This window comes from Cryptomeria japonica, chromosome 4 (assembly GCF_030272615.1).
Source record: "Cryptomeria japonica chromosome 4, Sugi_1.0, whole genome shotgun sequence".
In the NCBI taxonomy this organism is placed as follows: domain Eukaryota; kingdom Viridiplantae; phylum Streptophyta; class Pinopsida; order Cupressales; family Cupressaceae; genus Cryptomeria; species Cryptomeria japonica.
The window spans coordinates 397,379,686-397,401,299 of record NC_081408.1 but is presented as its reverse complement, the minus strand read 5'-3'; the positions used below and the strand labels follow the sequence as shown (position 1 = coordinate 397,401,299).

Below are 21,614 nucleotides of genomic sequence, written 5' to 3'. Positions count from 1 at the left end.
TTGCAATTTACAAACTCTAAACTTGTCCCAAAACCCTAAAAAATTGCCACTTCAAAAGCATGTCAAATTTGACTCTGAGGGGTTGGAAATGGACACACATATTTATTTTTGATAGGTAAACAAGATTCCAAGGCAAATCCACTTGTCAGTCTTAGGATGTAGAGAGGGATGATTTAGGGTTTTCATTGAGTTTTATCATTATGTGGAACTCTAAATTTTGCAAAAAATTAGGGTTCCAACAGGAGGCTTTAGGTTTTTCATCGCAATCTCTGAGTCTATTGAGATTTCTACCAAGACAACATTATCTCTCGCAGCCTATGGTCCTTTTCTATTGATGTTTGTAAGCCGAGGGATGGAAATTGTGATCGAACTTTGTATGTGTTTTATTTGAATGCTAATAATTAATTCCAATGACTCACTTGATTCCTACTTTATATTGTGCCATATGCATTGAATGTTCTCTTATTTTTATCTTGCACTAGTTATCATGATCTTTATAATGCATTGAATGAATAAAATTCATTAAAGTTGCAACATTGAGACAAATTATATAGTAGTAGGTCAAACCTTGAGCAAGTAGAAACAAATTAGTTATCTTATTAGTGAATTTCATTTTTTTTTGCAAAAGTAATGAAATTCAAAATAAAAGGACTACAAGTTATACTCCTCAGTGAAATGGACATGTTGAATATGAAAAGTACCCATTGTAGAAAAGGATAGAAGCATGCTTTAAGAAAAGGATCTATGAAATACTTTTTGGGCCAAATCTGTTGCAACATGCATCTATTTATCAAATACACGTCCAATAAAAATTATGAAAATTGTCACACCTTATCAAGGATGGTTTGGTAGAGAACCTAGTCTAGGACATCTTAAGTTATTGAATCTATTTCTTATCCTCACAAAGTTGGACAAAAAAGAAAAAAAATGATGATAAGAGTGAGAAAAAGGGTTATTGATAGTATAATCCAATGAGTGAAAGGGTAGTTGTTACTAGAGATTTGTTGAGTCCACATTATCACCTTCTCTTGTGTTGATTGGGCTGCACATCGAGCTTTTTAGCCTTTGAGTGCCTGAGATGCTATTGGTATTTCAACATACTAAGGAACAATGACAGTTTTGGTTCTTAGTTTCCAAAGAGTTTTATTTCTTGTGGTGTTGTATGGTTTAGTTGTGAAAGCTACTGGACAATCTTCACATTGTGCCTGAATAAAATCGATCATTGCTATTTATCTAATTTTCTTTGTGCAAAAACAACCACACATCCACCTTGTCACTCCTAGGCAGGAACTTTGTTGCTTTACAACTCTTGTTTGTTAAAGCTTCCAAATCACTTTAAATAAGTTTTTGTTAATATTTATATTTGAAATCTTTTTTGGTTCAAAGATAAAATATTTATATGTTTCTACTTTAAAGTATTTATCAAGCTTTAAAATATGTTTTAAAAGTTTTTCTAATATAAGTGTTTGTTTTTTTTGTTTTTTTTTTATCAATTTAAGTTAACTTTTTTTTTAGAAATTAAAATATTTCTTCTTTAAGTTGTTAAAAAACATTGATATGATTTACAGTTTTAAATTTAAAAAAATATTTCAAATTATTGTATTTATATTTTTAAAAAGTTTTTAATCTGATTTTAAAAAATAAATTGCATTTTATTCTTAAAGTTTTTAATATAAGGGGTGTTTTATTTAAGTTTTTTTACTAACAATAAAATATCAAACTTGTTTTTAATAAAGGAGGTTATTTTCATTTATTAAATAAAGGGTTTTTATATTTTTTATTTTTCAAGCTAGCCATTATTTGTTCAAGTTTGTTTTGCAATTATTTTTATCAAATTAAATAGCTCTAATTATCATTTTTGGCAAATGCATATATCATTTATCTTTTGTTTTAAACATCCCTTGGATGTTGCGACTGACTCAAAGTCAGAGCCTACTTCAACTGCACCTCAAGCCGACCAAGATAGATGGAAGGCTCAAAATGATGAAGCTCTTGGGCTCATTGAAATTTTAATGGTTCCTGAACTTTATGTTCTCACTCGGAATTGTGCAAAATCCTATGAAGCGTGGGAAATTTTAAAATCTACTTATGATTGTTTGAATGAATCAAGAAAGATCCAAATTCAAGTACAACCTGAAGACCTCATATTATTCTTAGAAAGTGTCTTCCTCATCAATTTCAATAATTTATTACTAATATTCATGCTTAATTAGCTATTCCTTTTTTATCTACTCAAATTGTTTAGAGATCTTTCATACTTTATTATGTCAAGAAGAAGCTAAATTACTTCAATTTGGTACTCTTAAAGGTAGTTTACATGCTTTTATGTCTAAGAATAAGCATAATTTCAAGTCTCATAACAACAACAACAACAATAATAATAATAATCATTATCATCATCATTATAATTCTAGTAATCATTTTAAATATTATAATAATAATACTAATTGTAATCAAAAGAACAGTTCTTCTAAAAGGCCTCATTGTACATATTGTGTTAAAGTTGGTCATTGGTCTAATACTTGTTTTAAGAAGCAAAATGGTAAAAAGCCTATGACTCAAAATAATCAATCAAATAACTCTAATCCTAAAAAGTTTAATACCAATGGTAATCAATCTCATCAAGCTAAATTACCTGTAGTTATAATGTTTCTCAACTTCTTGAATGGGTTAAATTGATTCGGGTACATCTCAACATGTTACTAATAAAAAAAAATGATTCTAGATGCAAATTGATGCTTCTAATGTTCCTCTTCAACTTGCTAATAATAATAGTTGCAAAGTAGAAGAAATTGGAGATGTGAATGTACCTAATGGTAAATTACATGATGTTCTCTATGTTCTTGAATTAAAGACTAATTTGCTTCTAGGTGCTAATCTTTTTCAAGAGTAAAATATTGAATTCTATAAGGATACATATTATATTATTGATCCTAAGCATAACAAAGTTACTACTAATGCTAAGTTGGACAATAATAATGTGTTCCAATTTTATGAGGTTTCTTATTCTCAATATTTCTTACTTGCTACCATTGATTTTAATGTTTGGCATTAAAGACTTGGTCATATCAATGCTAACAATATTTTCTTGACGCAAAACGCTAATATGATAGAAGGATTTCCTAGTATTGTTCCTTCAAAAATTGTATGCACAGGATGCATGACTTGTAAGATGCATAGGGAGCCCTTTTCACAAGGTCAAGCATGGAGGGAAAATCATAAGATGCACCTCATTCATAGTGACCTTTTGGGACTACCCATGGAGAATAACTCCATCCAAGGATCAAGGTATGCTCTTACTTTTGATGATGACTTTTCATGAAGAACTTGGATCTATTTTCTTCATAGTAGGGATCAAGTTCTTGAGATTTTTTCTAAATTTCACAAGTTTGTTGAAAGACAATCTATATTTAAGCTTAAAATTCTTAGAATCAATAATGGTAAGGAATATGTGAATAATGCATTTACTGATTATCTACAATCTTATGGTATTAAATATAATCATATTATTCCCTATACACCTCAAAAAATGGTGTAGTGGAAAGGAAGCATAGAACCATTGTTGAAATGGTTAGATGTTTGTTGCATGCTAATAATATACATTATCAATTTTGGATTGAAGCTATGGCTTGTGCTACTTATCTCATTAATAGGACTCCTACCAAAGCTTTATGGGATATAACTCCTGAAGAGGCTTGGTCTGGTAGGAAGCCCAATCTTAAGCATTTAAGGATTTTTGGTTCAATTTATTACGTTCATAAACCTAAACAGAAAAGGCAAAAATGGATTCTAAATCCTCTCTTTATATTTTTGTTGGTTATGATGAGCATCCTAAAGCATACAGACTTTATAATCCTATTTCTAACAAAGTTAAAGTTGTTAGAGATGTATGCATTGCTGAAAATGGTATTCATGATTGCTCTAAAGTGAATGATAATTGATTTTCTCCAAGTAGTGGTTGTGGAGGAAAATCCTCCTTCTCTAAACCCTCTTAATGTATTTCTTCCTTAAATTTATAGTGATAGTGATGATGATCATGATAATTCTACTTCTAATGATTCTTCTTCTAGTGATGATTCTATTACTTCGAAAAGAAAGCCTAAACGGTTTAAAATTTTGATTCAATAAAGTGATGTTTATTTAGCTAGAATCGATAGATTTATAGCCAGAAAAGCCAAAATTATTACAATTATGTTGTGCTGTCTACTATTATGAATACAAATGATTCTAAATCCTTTGAGAAAGATAAAAACCAACCTCATTGGCAAAAAGGCTATGCAAGAGGAATATGATACTTTGATTGCTAATCAAACTTGGGATTTAGTTCCTTTACCTCAAGGTAAAAATCTTGTTTCTTGTAAAAGGTTATATAAAACTAAGTTCAATGCTAATAATGAAGTTAGTAAGTTTAAAAATAGATCAGTTTTTAGTGGTTTTTCTCAAATAGAAGGCCTTTATTATAATAAAACATTTTCTCCTGTTGCTAAAATGCCTACTATTAAACATGTTCTTGCTTTAGCTTCTCATATGCATCAGCCTATTCATCAAATGGATGTTAAAAGTGATTTTCTCAATGGCGATTTGCATGAAGAAATTTATATTTCTCAACCTACTAATTTTTTTAAAGAAGGTAATGAACATTTAGTTTGTAAGTTAAAGAAATATATCTATGGATTGAAATAATCTCCTAGAGAATGGTACTCTAAAATCAATGTTTTCTTTATTTCTCATGTTTTTATTAGAAGCAAAAATTATCCTAACTTATATATTAAGCATAGTGATGATGATATTGTGATTATTATTTTATACGTAGATGATTTAATTTTAACCTCAAGTTCTAATAATTTAATTTCTAAAGTTAAGTCTCAACTCAAACAGAAATTTCAAATGACAAATTTAGGACTCTTACATTATTTTTTGGGTATGAAAATTTGTAAACATCTTGGGGTATCTTTCTATCTCAAAGAAATTATGCTTAATATCTTTTAGATAAATTTAAAATGAATGATGCTAATCTTGTGTCTACTCCTTGTGAATTAGGTACTAAACTTATGATTGATATGCAAACTCTTTTTGTTGATGCTCCTTTATATAGGCAACTAGTTAGAATTTAAATTATTTAACTCTTACTAGGTCTAATATTTCTTATAGTGCTGGTTTAGTTTCTAGATTTATGTCTAAACCTGAACAAATTCATTTCAAAGTTGTAAAAATAATTTTGAGATATGTTAAAGGTACTATTAATGTTGGTTTATTTTATGATGTGAATTGTGATTTTATTTTAAAAGGATGTAGTGATTTAGATCTAGGGGGAGATCCTAATTATAGGAAATCTACTTGTGGATATTATTTCTTTGTTGGTTTAGGTGAAATTAATTGGAATAGTAAAAAACAATAATCTACTTCTCTTGGTTCCACACAAGCTAATTATAAAGTTTTTACTAATGCATCTAAAGAAGCTCTTTGGTTATGAATATTACTTGAAGACTTGGGGTTACCTTAAGAAGATCTCACATTTTTTATATTGTGACAATAAAAGTTCCATTGTCTTGGCCAAGAATCCAATCTTTCATGCAAGGACCAAACATATTTCTCTTCAACATCACTTCATTAGGGAAAAACTTGAAGACAAGAAAGTTTCTCTTCTCTATCGCAAATGACAACATCAAGTTGTTGATATTATCACTAAGCCACTATGTAAAGACAAATTCCAACTTCATTGTAAAAATCCTAGTTTGCAACCCATTGAAGGGTTTGATGTAAATGTTACCAATTTTTGCACACTGCTCAAATTGGCAAACTTGGAGCGGTTATTGTTATTAATGGTGAAAGGTACATATATTCAATTTTGATTAATCATATCTGAAATGAAGGATTTCAACAAGTTTCAAATTTATTATGCAAAACTCAGAACAAAATACATATCAAAATTTTCATAGTATTGTTGCATTTTATTCATTTTGGAGTAAGAAAAACATACAAGATTGTTTAAACATTGTTATTTTATGCCTTAAAGTCAAAAAGTGTTTAAAAGTCCACACAAGCCCTGAGAATGATTGAACCACATTGAGCATTCATAGAAAAAATTGATATACAATTGAAGATAAGAAGAGGCAAACATATAATGAAATGTTATATCCTTCATTGCATGTTCAAGGTTGAGGATGATCTCTATCTTCAGCTCTATTTCAGCTTCCTTCCGGTCTTCAGCCCTTCATCTCCCAACTTCAAGTATACCTACAAGATGTTAGAATATTTGTTAGAGCTCGGGATATAAAATCTCATCACATGTTATCAATAGTTGAATAACTTAAACCTATGAGTTGTCAATTCAATCCAGTCATATCAATGATATATACAGAGAATCAAGATCAAGTTTGCATAATGGAGGTCAAATCATCAACAAAAGGACCACTTCCCTATTTTTAGCTAGCGTGTTTGTCCACTATGCCAAATACAGGTACATAATGTATTACTGACTCATCATGATTAATATTTAAAGCATATGGTGTAAAATGTGGCTCCCACAAGGGTTGAGCCCGACATGCTCTATGTCAATATGGCTTCATTGTATAGGGGCTCATCATTCACAAATAGTGAGCTTTTGAGATCACTACCATGAATAATGAGTATGTGTCCAATGGAACCCTATTGATATGTTAACAACCAGACAACCCCAATAGGGTCCCAGAGTAATTATTGTAGCATCAAATCCAAAGAACAATGCATTATTCACATAAATGGTCACCATGACAGACAATGTACAATGCTAAAACATTTTGATAGTCAACAAGCTGATTAGATGATGATACAATTACTACCATAGAGAAAAGAACAAAGTGCCATTATGAGTAGTACAATGACTATATAACAACACCTAATGGCAGTAAATAACAGTCCTAAATCTTTAACAATAGTGACAAGAAAAAGGTTTATTGTTGTTAATATACAATATATCCACATTACAGTAATGAGCATTTAAATTTCCATTACACTCTGAGTAAGTAATAAGTGATAGAGAATACAATGAGCATGAATATGAGTAATGTATAGGACTGTCTAGGAGCAATATTCTCAGTCTAAAAGACAAACCAACCTTCTAGGTCTTGTATTTGACAGAAAAGGCCAAACAAATAGAGTACACACAACACTTGATTGTATTCAACTTATTAATGCTCAAGAAGGATACAAGGTACAATGAATTGAAAGAGATTAATAGCTATGAAAGCAAGGTTTCTCTTATAGAGAAGTCATTAGAAAGAAGAATCAAGTAAACTCCCAAATTCCAAGAAGCAATTACATTGCATCTCTAATACAGAGAGAAAGGAGTATCTCTTAAATCAATTCCATAGATAAAGAAACACTGAATTAAGGTACTAGAACAACTACAGTATAGTGAAAAGATCAGTGTATGTGTAGTCCCAAAGGTGGTGAATAGTCACAGTCCACATCACACAATTATCTTCATAGTTTTTAACAGAGTTGATCAATCCAAGCCATTGAATACAAAAAATTTAAAAATTCAGTCATTAAAGGTTATATGATTAAGAACTAGAAAGGGCACAAAAGTCAATACTTGAAGGTCATGGTTTGTGGATAAGTATTATGAAAAACTTACTATTCTTTTGTATACCTAGGGTTTTCAGAATAATTGTCGAAGTGTAACAAAAAAGTAGTGTAGTCCTCATCTTTGAGCATCATCTCTCATGGAGAAAAAGATATCAAAGAGCAGTTACAATGGTTACTTTGAGGCATCAATACAAGAAAAACTAACTCTCCAAGTCCACATTGAGAAAATACATGAAGAGCAGACCATTATTAATGTAAAGACATCCAAATGCATAGGGTTTGAGATCAGTCACAACCCAACAAAAGTAATAAAAGATACAGTAAAATAGCAGTGCAATCATGAAAACCTCAAGACACCACACCCTCGTCAGAGGCAATACTAGTAAATTGATAGTCCAAGACTACTACAAAGAAAAGAAGAAACCATTTTTGAAAATACAGTCCTTCTTTCTAAAGCGGAGAATGAATATAGAATACACAGCTAAAAGAGCAGCACTGATCTTCAAATGACTGTGACAATAACAATGAGCAAAAATGGGCAGTGTATCACAAAGCCCAATCAAAGCACACAAAGAGAGAGGATAGTATTATAGATATCAACAGTGAATAATGGCAGTGCATAAGGAAGATATTAAGAGCAGAGATTTTGCAGTCAAAGGACTTAGGTAACTAGTTAAAGACAATGTTGCAGAGCCAAGGCTAGAAAACCCTTGTCAGAAGGAATATTAGATCATGGAGCTAACAATGAAGAATTTTAACCAAAAAAAATCTTGGATACATTTGCAATAGTAAGAAGGCATTGATCAGGTTCTTTTATTCATCAAAGATCACTACCAAAAGATAGTAAGAATATATGCAGTCATCCCCTTCATGAATAAGGAATAATGAGAAAATTCAAAAGCATAGTCATACAGTCAAGGGTTTCAAACATGTGATAGTAAGAAAATATCATACAAAGATAATAACCATTGTGGTCGTAGGAACAATGAGTAGTAGATACAATCATTTCATCTATCACAGAGCAATACATTGTGCATGGTATTACTGGGGATTTTATATCAAATTCTCTTCATGCATACAACGGTGTTCAATAAAATATTGAAGCCAACCCGATTCAGCAATAGATGCATGTACAATTAAAATCATGCATGTATTTAGGGTTTCATCCAAAAACTCTAAATATACTCATGATTTTTTTTTAAATGAATCTTCTACAAGAGGCAAAGAATGCCCAATAACAAACAAAAATCACAGTGTTTGCAAAAACCCTAGATATTCTACATGTTTTAAAACAAAGCTTCTGAGATAAATCATTTTCAAAGATAACGAAAAAGATAACAAAGAATAAGACTACATACCACACACCCTTTGTTGGCATATAAACACTCCAATGAGACATTGTATGTGATTGAAGGTTTTGTCATTGATGGCAACCTTGCAATCCTATGGCACTGACAAAAGCATTATACTGGAATCAATAGATCACACTCTACACCGGCACTCAGGACACTGGCACCGACACAAAGAAAAGAAGTATACCAGCACATAGGCCGACAGGATTTTGTTATATTATATTTTGTTTAATATTGTAAAAACTTTGTAAGCCGACTTGGCAAATTGTAAAATGACTCTTATATATAAAAGAGATCATTGTAGACATTTGGTATGAGTGAGGAAGTGTTAAGGAAAAATATTAGGCAGACCTATTATGCAAAATATAGGCTAAGGGTTTATGTAAGAAGCAGAGCAGAAACCGGTACTGGATCAGCCATTATAGATGCTATTGTAAAGCACTACAAGATATTGGATTTGTATAATCCTCATTGTAAGTCAGTGAGACTTCCCATTGAGCAGTGAGCTCTAGGCAGTTGGCCTTCCTGCATGTGCAGGCCCCTATTGTAAGTAATATTCTCTTATTGGCCAGTGAGTGAATATTGTGGGTCACAAATCCCACTGATGTTTTTCCCACACCGGATTTCCTCATTAAAACCTTGTGTTATGGTGTGCTTTTCATGTGGATGTTCTTGATTATGTTTATTGCATTATTTCTTATATATCGGTACACTATTATAATATGTTCTGCATGTTTTAATTCAAGAAATTCTACTCACCGGTTAGATACTGATTCACCCCCCCCTCTCAGTATCTATGGGATTCCTAACAATTGGTATCAGAGCCTGGTCCTCTATTTTCAGAAGCCTAATAGCTTGAGGAAGATCCTGACATTGGTAAAGATGGAAAATATGATGAAGCAACTTGAAGGAGCTCTTTCAAACTATGATGCAGAGCAATTGAAAAATATCAAACTAGAAGATGATTTAAGGGCAGCTCAGGATATCATTCAACCACTTCAAGAAAATTTTAGTGTTGCCAGAAATAAGAGAAGAGAACTTTGTGAAAAATTGCAAAATGAGAATGATGAAAAGGAATCACTTAATGATATGATAAGCAAGTTGAAACAAGAGAACATGACAACAAAGAATGAGATGCAGGATATGACTATGAGATTTTGCAAAGAGATTGAGGATAGGAAGAAGAATGAAGAAGAATTGACTAGAAGACTAAGTGATGTAGCAAATGAGAACACAAGACTTAGCTATGAAAATGACATATTGAAGACAGATCTGATGCATACTCAGAATGACTCAAATGAACTGATGAGACAAAAAGAAGTCTTAGAAAGAGAACTAGAAACTCCAAATCAACATAAAGAAAAATTCAAGAAAAGCTCAGAGGAACTTGGAACCTTGCTGAAGAATCAAAAACCTAAAGGTGACACTTATGGAATTGGCTTTGAAGTTGGTGAAAGCTCCGGTACTGCAAATACTCAGGATCACAGCAAACCAGTAAGACAACCTAATGCTTATAAATTCAATGGAAAATGTTTTAACTATAATAAGTATGGTCATAGAGAAAATGAATGTAGATCTATAAATTATCAGAATATCAACACACCCACCAGTCAATGTTCTAAATGCAACAAAGTTGGTCACAACTCTGAAAATTGCAGAATGAATGTGAGATGTTATGTTTGTGGAAGATTTGGACATTTATCTAATCAATGCAGAACACAAACTAGCATAGGTTATGGGAAAGCTATTCAGAAGAATAATGTAACTTGTTATGCATGTAACAAGATTGGGCATATTGCAAAATTCTGTAGAAGTAAAGGATCACCGGCAGACAACAAAAGTTCTAGCTTGAAAGGTAAAGAAAAAGTTGAAGAGGTTAAGCAAGAATTCTCAAAACAATGGATTAGAAAAGTTGATCTAAATATTGGGAATACTCCTCCACCAATAGAACAAATCAATGCTTCACCGACAGGACAGAGTGATGCTTCACCGGCAGGACAGAGCAGTGCTCCACCGACAGGAAGTTCTTCATCTAATTGAAGAAAGTTTCCTTGAGGGTTTGGCAATCTAATGACACATGTGCTATTATTCCCTCGGTTAGAGATAAGAAGTTGGAAATTAATTTTTACCGCTAGACAATGTTAAGTGAATACTTAACCAACATGCATTTAATGTGGTAGATGGCAAAAAGACACTATAAAATTGAGGTTTTGGCTCCATTCCATTTCACCAAGATTTCAACCTACGAAGAGCGCGAAGATTCCGAGCTAAGGCATTTTGAGCAAGAGGCAAGAACACTCCAAGCATTCATCCATCCTAAAGGCAGCAAAAGGTATTTTATCATGGCATCCACCTCTGCAATTGAAAATATAGAAAACCCTACTATTGTCAAAGTGATAAAAAGACCTAGGCCCATATTTCAGTTAATTCCCGAGGTAGCAAAGAAAGATGATACCTTAGGTGATTTTTCTCAAATTCCCAAGGGATTTGTCTATGCTGAAGACCCCATAATGTACATCCACTGCAACATTGAGGAACTAGGAGATGAAGAGATTAAAACTATGTTTAAAACTGTGATATGTGATAAAAACCGACAATGTAAAAGATGAACACAAGATCATTGAAACCCTAGGATTTACAGAGATCCTTAGCATTCCTAAATTCCCCAAGGATGTGATTAGGATAGGCTTAAGCAGGGTAAATGGTGAATTTTTTTGGTTAGATGCAATCCACAAAATCACTAAGGAAGTTGTGAAAGTTGTCACGGGGTTACCAACAACCGGTAAAAGGCCAGATAAAACCAAAAAGGTATCCAATGACCTAGTTACAAACCTAACTGGTGCAACATTCGACAAAAGGTCCCTAAGAGTTAATGATGTAACAAACATTAATGTGAGATTTATCAACATGATATTAGGGTATAAAGCTACTCATGCAAATAGACTCAATTCAGTTTCAAGTTTATGCATTAAGAGTGCTTATGATATGGTCACAGATAATGCAAAGATTGATATATGTGAGTGGTTAAAGGATGAATTAATTGACAACCTTGGAAAGATTAAGAAGGACAAGAAAGGAACTTTTAGGTTTGGAAATCTGTTAGTATGTCTGATGCTACATATAACCAAACAGGTTCCCAGTATAGGCTACAAAGAACTTGGATATGATATACCGGTAGGTAAACAGTTAACAAAACTATTTAATAACATGGGAGAAGACAAGGAAAACAATATTCATGACTTCTTTCAAGCATTAAAGGCCAAAATGAAGAAAAGAATCAGGTTATCACAAAAGATTGTCGACAAATACAAAGATGAAATATGCTTTGTAATCAAGAAGGATGAAATCTGGATGGAAGCAGTCATCCCTAGGACAATTTGGGTAACCAAGATGGGCTATGAAATAGATGATCATATAATTGAAACATATGCTAAAGCACTTCTAGAAGCCCCCAAAGAACCTAAGGAAGAAATATTTGGTAGTGCAGAAACTATTGAAATTCAAATACAATCAAAGAAAATAGTGAAAAAGGTTGAGGCAGTTGTAAGGAAAGGTTCCAGACAAGCAAAGGCCATCAAAGAAGATGTGTTGAAGACAACAGGTATAATAGAGGATGAGTTAGCAGCTCCACAACCTGAAATTCACCTATCACCAGTAGGTACTTCTTTGGGGAGTGACATGCCTACAACTTTCAAAAGAGTTGTAAGGAAAAGAGATCCCTCACCGGCAACTACACCCTCACCCAGGAGGACAAGACAAAAACAACAAGTACTGAGATCTCCGGTAAGAAAGGTTACACCAAAGAAGAAGAAACTGACACCCAAAAAGAAGAAGAGGACAAACAAAGACTTGGCCCCTCTTGCTATACTGCTGAATGAAATTACAGAAGAAGGTAAATTGAAAAATATAGAGAAAATATATGACACTTTAACAGTTGATGAAAAAGAACAAGTTGAAAATAGTGTTATATTGCATATGGACATGTATAAGAAGTTTTTGATGGAAGTAGTCAATGAAATTCTAGATGAACTATTTAAGAGATTGGAAGCAAGAAGACAAGCAGTAATAGAACTGGACAAGAAAATAAAGATTGAAAAGCTACTTGTTGTATATCCGGTAAACTCACCCAAAGAAATTGATGACCTCATTGCTCAAGCCAATCGGTTAGTATTTTCTACTGCACACCGGCACATTGCTTTAATGGTTGGAAGAGTTAATGAGGTGATTGAGGAAACAGAAAATGGATGGGATATATTCCTAGTTGAAAAAGAAAAACAAGAAGAATATAGGAACCCCAAACCCATAAAAGTTTATCAGAAAGATAGAGACAAGGGTAAAGGTAAAGTTGGTGGACCACCCAGTATCAAGGTTAGAGACAACTTACCCCCACTTCCTTTGATTACTCCACCGGTAAAAACAACAGCTATAGAAGATCAACCAACAGCTGAGAGTATGGATGTAGAGGATGGTAATCCTAATCTTATATACTGTGGATGTTGATACTCAAAAGATCAACATAGTGGTAGACAAAGATACAACTGATAAGACTGACATGGCTAGTGAGCCTTTGGTAGCTGAGCAAATTGAAAACACACAAGAGAAACCAATAGAAGACAAAGAGCAAAAGGCTCCAGAACAGGAACAACAGCAACAGAAACAGGAACATAAGGAAACAGTGCCACCGACAACTGGAGAAATAGAAAAAACATTGCTTAAAGAAATGCAGACACAAACAGACCTACCAGAGGTCAATACAAGCTTGGTTACTTCCACTAGCGATACTCAGAATGTTGGTTCATCATCAGGCTACAAATCAACTAATGTGATTGAGGTAGTATTAGATTCAATCAAAAAGATAACAGACTGCAACTCACACGCTTATAAGGCAATTGATGATACCATACCAATTTTGAAGGTAATTGCTCCTAACTGTAATATAGACAATAAAGATTCTTTAGGACAACTTGATACACTGTGTAAATATATCACAGAAAAAATTGAGAAAATAAAGGAAGAGTCATTGAAGGATAAAGTAGAAATTGAAAAGCAGAAATTCTTTGATGAGCAAATAAAGAAGTGTAATAGAAATTTTGACACACTTCTACCAGAATTGTGTAATTTATTGAAAGAGTACAAAACTCTGTACAAAGACACCTGTAAGACAAACTTTTTGACTATAGATATAGACAAAAAGATGAGCAAGGTATAGGATGAGATTAATAAACTTGCAGATAATTTTGTTAACACTTGATACACTATCAGTTTTTGAGGAGAAGATAACAAATTTTGAAGAAGATTTACTTAAATTGGAAAGAGAGAGAGAAAGAATAGTGAATAAGGCAAAACATTTGAGATTAAAACTAAGTCCAAGATTGGACTATCTAGCATCACTACGGAAGGAAGTATTTGAGGGACTAATACAGGGACAAAAAACATCGATAGAGCATTTGCAGCATCTCACCGATACAGTGAAGAGAACAGAGACAACAATAAAGGATAGCAAGAAGTTTATGGATAGTATAAACTTGATTTTGGGAGATCTTTTTCAAATTGTAACCACCCAGTTACAAGGTTGAAACTACAAACTCTAGTGACATCTTGACAACCTTTGTCATTGATGCCAAAGGGGGAGTAGTGGGATGAGAAAATTCAATATCACAGGAATCATATGCTCAGGGGGAGCACACACATTTTTGGTAACATTTTTGGGCTTCACATTTTTGGATACATTTTTGAAATTTCTCATGAGTGTTGCCATCAATGCCAAAGGGGGAGATTGTTGGCATATGCACACTCCAATGAGACATTGTATGTGATTGAAGGTTTTGTCATTGATGGCAACCTTGCAATCCTATGGCACCGGCAAAAGCATTATACCGGCATCAGCAGATCACACTCTACACCGGCACTCAGGACACCGACACCGACACAAAGAAAAGAAGTATACCGACACAGAGGCCAATAGGATTTTGTTATATTATATTTTGTTTATTATAGTAAAAACTTTTTAAGCCGACTTGGAAAATTGTAAAATGACTCTTATATATAAAAGAGATCATTGTAGACATTTGGTATGAGGGAGGAAGCATTAAGGAAAAATATTAGGCAGACCTATTATGCAAAATATAGGCTAAGGGTTTATGTAAGAAGCAGAGCAGCAACCGGTATAGGATCAAGCATTATAGATGCTATTGTAAAGCACTACAAGATATTGGATTTGTATAATCCTCATTGTAAGTCAGTGAGACTTCCCATTGAGCAGTGAGCTCTAGGCAGTTGGCCTTCCTGCATGTGCAGGCCCCTATTGTAATTAATATTCTCTTATTGGCCAGTAAGTGGATATTGTGGGTTACAAATCCCACCGAGGTTTTTCCCACACCAGGTTTCCTCGTTAAAACCTTGTGTTATGGTATGCTTTTCATGTGGATGTTCTTGATTCTGTTTATTGCATTATTTCTTGTATACCGGTACATTGTTATAATATGTTCTGCATGTTTTAATTCAAGAAATTCTACTCACCGGTTAGATAATGATTCACCCCCCACCCCCCCCCCCCTCTCAGTATCTGTGGGATTCCTAACACCCTTCATACAGAAGATTCTTGTTATGCCCTCCATAACACACCCCAACTTTTCGCTTCTTGAGTTAGGGCCCCCCCTTTTCTTTGCTTTGTTTTCATCCTATTTTCTTTTCTTTAGCACTCCAAAACCTCAGGTTCTCAGGATCATGAAGTGCGTTTTGTTCCTTTTGTTTCTTTTGCCTTGTTCGGCTTCAGATTTTCAGGATTCCAAAACCCCGAAGTCTTCGTTATTTTCTGCTTTGGACAATTTGGAACTCCTGAATCCTGGAATCCCGAAGTGTCCCTTTATGGTTTCTCTTTGACCTTGGAACCCCGGAACCCTGGAGTCCTGAGTCTTGTGTTTTCTTCTTGGAGCCCCGAGATCCCAAAATTATAGAATCATGAGTTCTCTCTTCGATTTGTTTATTTTTGTCTCTGCTTGGAAACCTCGGAACTCCGGAGTTCCAAAGCATTCTTTGTGCCTTTGTTTTTCTGTTGAGACCTCAAAATTCTGGAACTCCGGAATCCTGAAGTCTCCTTCTTGTTGTTTGGTTCAAGACCCCGGAACTCCAGAACCCCGGAATCTTGAAGTCTTCTTGGTGTTTCTGGATTCAAGATCTCAGAACTCTAGAACCCCGAAGTTCTGAAATATTTTCTTCTTTGTCTTGTGGAAGCCTCAGGATCCCAGAACCCCATAATCCCAAGTTCTTTGTGTTTTGGTTGTGTTTTGGTTTGAGTTTTGAAATTCTAGAACCTTGAGATCCTGGACTTGCTTTGTGTTTCACCCTGGAACTCTAGAACCTCAAAGTCCCAAGGTGTCTTTTTCCATGTCTGTTAGGGCCTTATAACCCCAGAACCCTGAGGTGTCTTTTTGCATGTGTGTTAGGGCCTCGGAGTTCTGAGATTCCCTTTGTTTTGTCTCAGGATCTCGGAACCCTGGAATCTTGAGGTCGTGTTTAGTGATCTAGTATAGTCACTCAAGAGGAGGGTATAAATAGGGAAACATGGTTGATTTTCATTTATTTGTGCATTCTATATCTCCAAAACTTGAGCTCTCCCTCAACACGATTTTCTTCCTGTCGTTGCTTGATCGTGTTTCCTCAGTCCTTCCTATTCTAGGTTGGTCTTTCGTTTCCTTGTCCTTGTTTTCTCATTTTTTCATGTTTCCTATTTTCTTAGGTTAGGGTTTAGAGTTAGATTTCATGCTTTCCATAAAAATTGATTTGTATCAATCCATATGTTGTTGTCCTTGTTTCTTGGTTCCAGAATCTCAGGTTCCCGAAATCTAGAAACTTCATTTTGCCCCACATCTGGACCTCTGGTTCCCGAAGTTCCGAAGTACCTTCTCATTGGAACTTGAAATGCTTTGAGATCCCAGAACCCCAGAATCTCGAAACCCCTTTTGTGCCACTAAGTTGAAATCCTTCAGGATTCCAGAAGCTCAGAATCCTGGACACCCTTGTGCGTTCTAGTTAAACCTCTTCAGGATCCTAAAGACCATCTTAAGAAACTGTTGTAAGAATTTCAGAACTCTGGGTTTCCGGAGTCCCCAAACCCAATCTTTTGTATTTTTCCTCACCATGGAACCTCAGGATCCCAAAACCATCAATAATGGACCTCGAAACCCTGGGATCGTGAAACCTTCAATAATAGACCCTAAAACCTTGGAATATCAAAACCTTCAATAATGGACCTCAGAACCCCGAGATCCCGAAACCATTGATAATAGACTCTTTAAAGACCTTGGAATCCCGTAATTTTGGAGTCCCTTATGGTTTGGCCAATATGATGAAGTTGATTATGTATCTTGTGTTGCGGGTTGAAACAAACTTATGGAGCCTTCAACCTCATCCCGATAGAAGACTAGAGGAGAGGTTAAACTGGAGAAAAACCCACCAACCATGAAATACCAATATTGGGGTCAAGCCTTGATATCCGAGATAGACTAGAAGTACAGAAGAGGTGCTTAGAGTTTCTAAGTTCAGAATGGAGTATATTGCTGACCCTCCAACCACCTAGAATGTTTCATCAACAACTACTAAATCTATAAGAAGAAGTGAATGATAAACAAGTAGTTACAAAAGGAACTTGCATGTTGGATCATCATCACTGCCATCACAACTGAGTCTTCAACTGACACTCCATCTCACACTTCCTTTTTGGGTGTAATTTTTGCATGTTACAAAGATCCTACCTATGGAGCATCGACAATGAAATGAACAGCTAGCAACACTTTAGTAATAGTTAACTGGAGTTCATAGGCAACAACTTGCATGTCGATTGCAACTCCTTCCATTTTGTAATCCTAGTTTTTATCATTTTTGCATGTTACGAAGTTCTTGCCTCTGGAGCACCGTTACAGAAGTGAACAGTGAGAGCTAGTTTAGTAATAGTTAAGCAGAGTTTATAGACAGTGACTTGCATGTCGACTATGACTCCCACCATTTTGTAATCCCAGTTTGTAGGCATGATTCCTTCCTAAGGTGTAGGGGAGATTCTATAAATTGTAAAATTTGGACCATTTACAAGGTCCGTGAATTGATGAGTTAAGGCCATTTAGCTAGATAATTAGTTTTATGCAATTTCTTTCTCATGAACTTTTGAAGTACTGTCATTCATTTTACAAAGATTAATACAAAAACAACTTGTGGATTTCCTGATCTATAATACATGTTCTATTGTTTTCTATTCTTTCTAGTCTGGTATCGTCTTTCATTTAGATCAACAACTTGTTATTCTAAGCTTTATTATTTCATGAATCATATTGCGCATTTTAATGGTGTATGAGGATAAAATAGTAGAGTGAGTATATGATCTAGTGATATTCATTTATGTTTGTGTGTGGGTTGTATGATTTCACATATCTGTTGGAACGTCCCTTTTGAATGTTGATTAGATGTTATTGATAATACCTTGTTGTGATCCATTGACTTTTTAGTTTATTAAATTGTCCAGTATTGGTTTATTTGTTATCTCTTGTTACCCTAACAAATCTTTTGAATTTTCTTTAACAAGTGAAAATCAGAAAATACAAAAAAAAAAAAAAAAGACTGTTTATTTTGTTTCAACCAGTAGACCCCTTGACAGGTACAATCACATCAGCCACTGAGTGACCCAAAACCATCATGACCCATCTATAGAGACCTTGAAGTAATCAGTCTTTAAAGATTGATTTCTTTTCACAAGAGGTGGTATACGTTTCATATTCTACCTGACTATTGGTGAGTGTGTCAAAACACCCATCAACAAAAACTGGTGCTAGAAGGAGGGAGGTAATGATTTTTGAATTATTTGTTTAAGTTAGAGTGAGTTAGACCTTGGGAAAGTTTAACTCCAATGGGTAGTCCATTGTGCATACCCGAGATTGTTCATCCAATTCCTCATCATGCATATAATGGGATTCCCATATTCTTTCCTGAGAATGGACAAAATGCTTCAGACCATGTAAATCTTTTTAAACATCAAGGTTTTTTTCTTCAAAGCACACTAGAGGATCTTGCCTGCAACTTGTTTGTTCAAACCCTTCAAGGTTCAGCATCACAATGGTATGCAAGTCTTTCTCCTAGCCTGATTTTCTCATGGCATGAACTTGAATTCTTTTTCCTAATTCAATTCGATCCTTTCACAAGATTGGAAGATGTACTAATTCAATTCGCAAATGTGAAAAGAGCATTTGGTGAATCAATTGCTCAATTCAATCACAGGTTATTTCTTATGTATCAAAGAGTTCAATCTAAAAGAAGAGTAATAGACACAAGATTTTTTAAAGGTTACTTTTGGGGTATTGGTAATCACGTTTGTAGAAAAAATTAATAGTTTTCGTAAAGTCAATGATGTGCATCACGCACTTCGTATAGCATTAATCTTAGCACAATCTGGGTATGACGCTGTGAATAATATTTTTTACCATTTTAATGAAGTTGTGTTAGGGGGTTATTCGTATGTACAAGCTTCTGCTCAGGCATACACCATGCCTATCCAACAACAACCATTCGAAAGTTACAGTGTTTCAAATCTGCCCACAATGACTTAAAATAACATGATAGGTCTGCCTAGCCTAGCTGTAATCAACAAATGCAACTCCCAAATTTGAATGAAAATGCTACATCTACTAATGAATTTTTTATGGTTGTAACCTCTTTCTTTGGTCATGATTCAGAAAAAAGAACAACAAATTGTAATGAAGTTTTTATGGCTGCAACCTCTTTCTTTGGTCATGATTCGAGAAAAAGAGCAACATATTATAATGAAGTTGCAACTCCAGAAGTTAATTCTCAGCTATATCACGTGAACCGGTTGCTCGAAAATGAAGAAGTGGTTGCAAACTCTAATTACAAATATAAAATCAGTTTGGAAGTGATTCAACAACCTGTTTGGAAGAAAATTTTAGAGAATTTGGAATGCCAACAACATTGCCCCAACATCATTACAATGGAGAATCCATGAATGAAAGGTTTCACACATATCACCAAGATGATTCCCATAGTAACCAATCACATAATGAAGGTGAGAAAACTTTTAACTCTTTAGAAGACATTTTGTTTGCACATAGTAGCTTGAATCAACATTTGAAAGAAATGGGTGTTTCCAAGTGTGTAGTTGATATTGCACTTTTAGATGCGTGTAGAATACACCTCACAAACAAGCATTGTGAAGAAAACTGTTTTGTTTTCCTTGAGAGAATGGAATTATACTTGAAGGAGGAAATTGAATTCATAGAGGTATTCACTCTTCTAGAAGACCATTGAGACCTTATAGACAAATTCAAAGAGCAATTCTTATCTTACGTATCTCAAAAAGACTTGCAGCCAATTCCCGATAAGGAGGGATTGATTGACAAAGACCAACATGATGGAGAAATTACTACAAGTAAAGACAAATTTGGGTCTAGTTCAACCATGGATGATTGCTTAGTTAAAGTTATGAATGATAATATTTTGTTTTTAGAAGTTGATAATGTTGATCTGTGTATGAACTCCATAAGCAAGGAATGTGGTTTTAGAGCATATTTTAAAGTGATTGAAAACAATGATGATGAGTTCGCTTGTTTAGACGATGGTGATGTGTTTGAGAATGTTTTCATGACCAAGGATGATATGAGATGCTCATTAGAATGTACAAGTTACGTTGATTTGGTTGAAGAGAGTGTTAATGATGCAAGGGAATGTAGTATATTTTTGGATGAATTAGTGGAATACCTCTTCCCTTTTCGTAACAATGACTCAAATGTTGAGACTTATAATGCAAATGTAGAAACAAGTCAAAATTGCATTCAAACTCGCCAAAGACTTTTTGATAAATATCTGGATCATATTTATATCAATCATGAGAGAAAGTTAGAAGTCTCAATGAATAATGATGAAAACACTGACCTCTTATTGCAATAAAGTGTTTGTGATATGTTCCAGGTTAAAGGAGTGTGAGGAAGTGTAAAGTGTATGCAAGAGACAAAGTCAGAAATGGAAGTTTTTCACCAAGACCAATAACATGAAATAGGGAAGTCTTTATTTTATTTCATGCATTCTAATGAACTTTCAAGAGAAATCTCTCATTCATTAGTTATTTATAACTGTGGTAATCAAATTGCTAATTCTGGTGACTTTGTGCAGGGAATTAATGTTGTACATCATGAAGAGGAGTTCCATAGTTCTCAAGGAAAATATAACATACAACCTACCTCATTAGAAGAAATGGAAAGGACAATGAATCTCATGTTAAAATTGGTCATAGAGATGACTAGTCATGGTTGCTCAGATAAAATGTTAGATTTTGCAACACATGATTCATGTAGGATTCATCCTTTGGAATCACATTCTGAGGTAAGTTATCCAAACTTTGTAATGGCTAGGGAGATTGCCATCGTAGGTAACATTCAGGGTAAACATTCTGATTTCAATAATCTGGAGAATGATGAACTTAAATATTTTGTCTTACTAGAAGAGGGGTCTGAAGTAAATAGTCCATTGGAAGTTAAGTGTCCCAATTCACTGCTTGGTGTTGGTCTTCATGATAATGATGTGTTGAAAGTTAAATTTAATGTTAATGACCAGCATATCACATTGCTAATGGATGTTGTTTCTCTTGATATGTATCAACCTGAGCGGGAGTACAAGTTGTACCTTGAGCTATGACCT

General features: G+C 34.2%; 1 long non-coding RNA gene across 1 annotated transcript in view; it reads right to left on the bottom strand.

Moving 5' to 3' along the window:
• Nucleotides 1-6,051: 6,051 nt before the first annotated feature.
• The window catches only part of LOC131074636 (uncharacterized), a 42,663-nt gene continuing 27,100 nt past the window's right edge, over nt 6,052-21,614 (bottom strand). The window contains exon 3 of the long non-coding RNA XR_009113089.2: nt 6,052-6,237. This is a non-coding gene — a long non-coding RNA (uncharacterized LOC131074636). The remainder of the gene's footprint in view (nt 6,238-21,614) is intronic.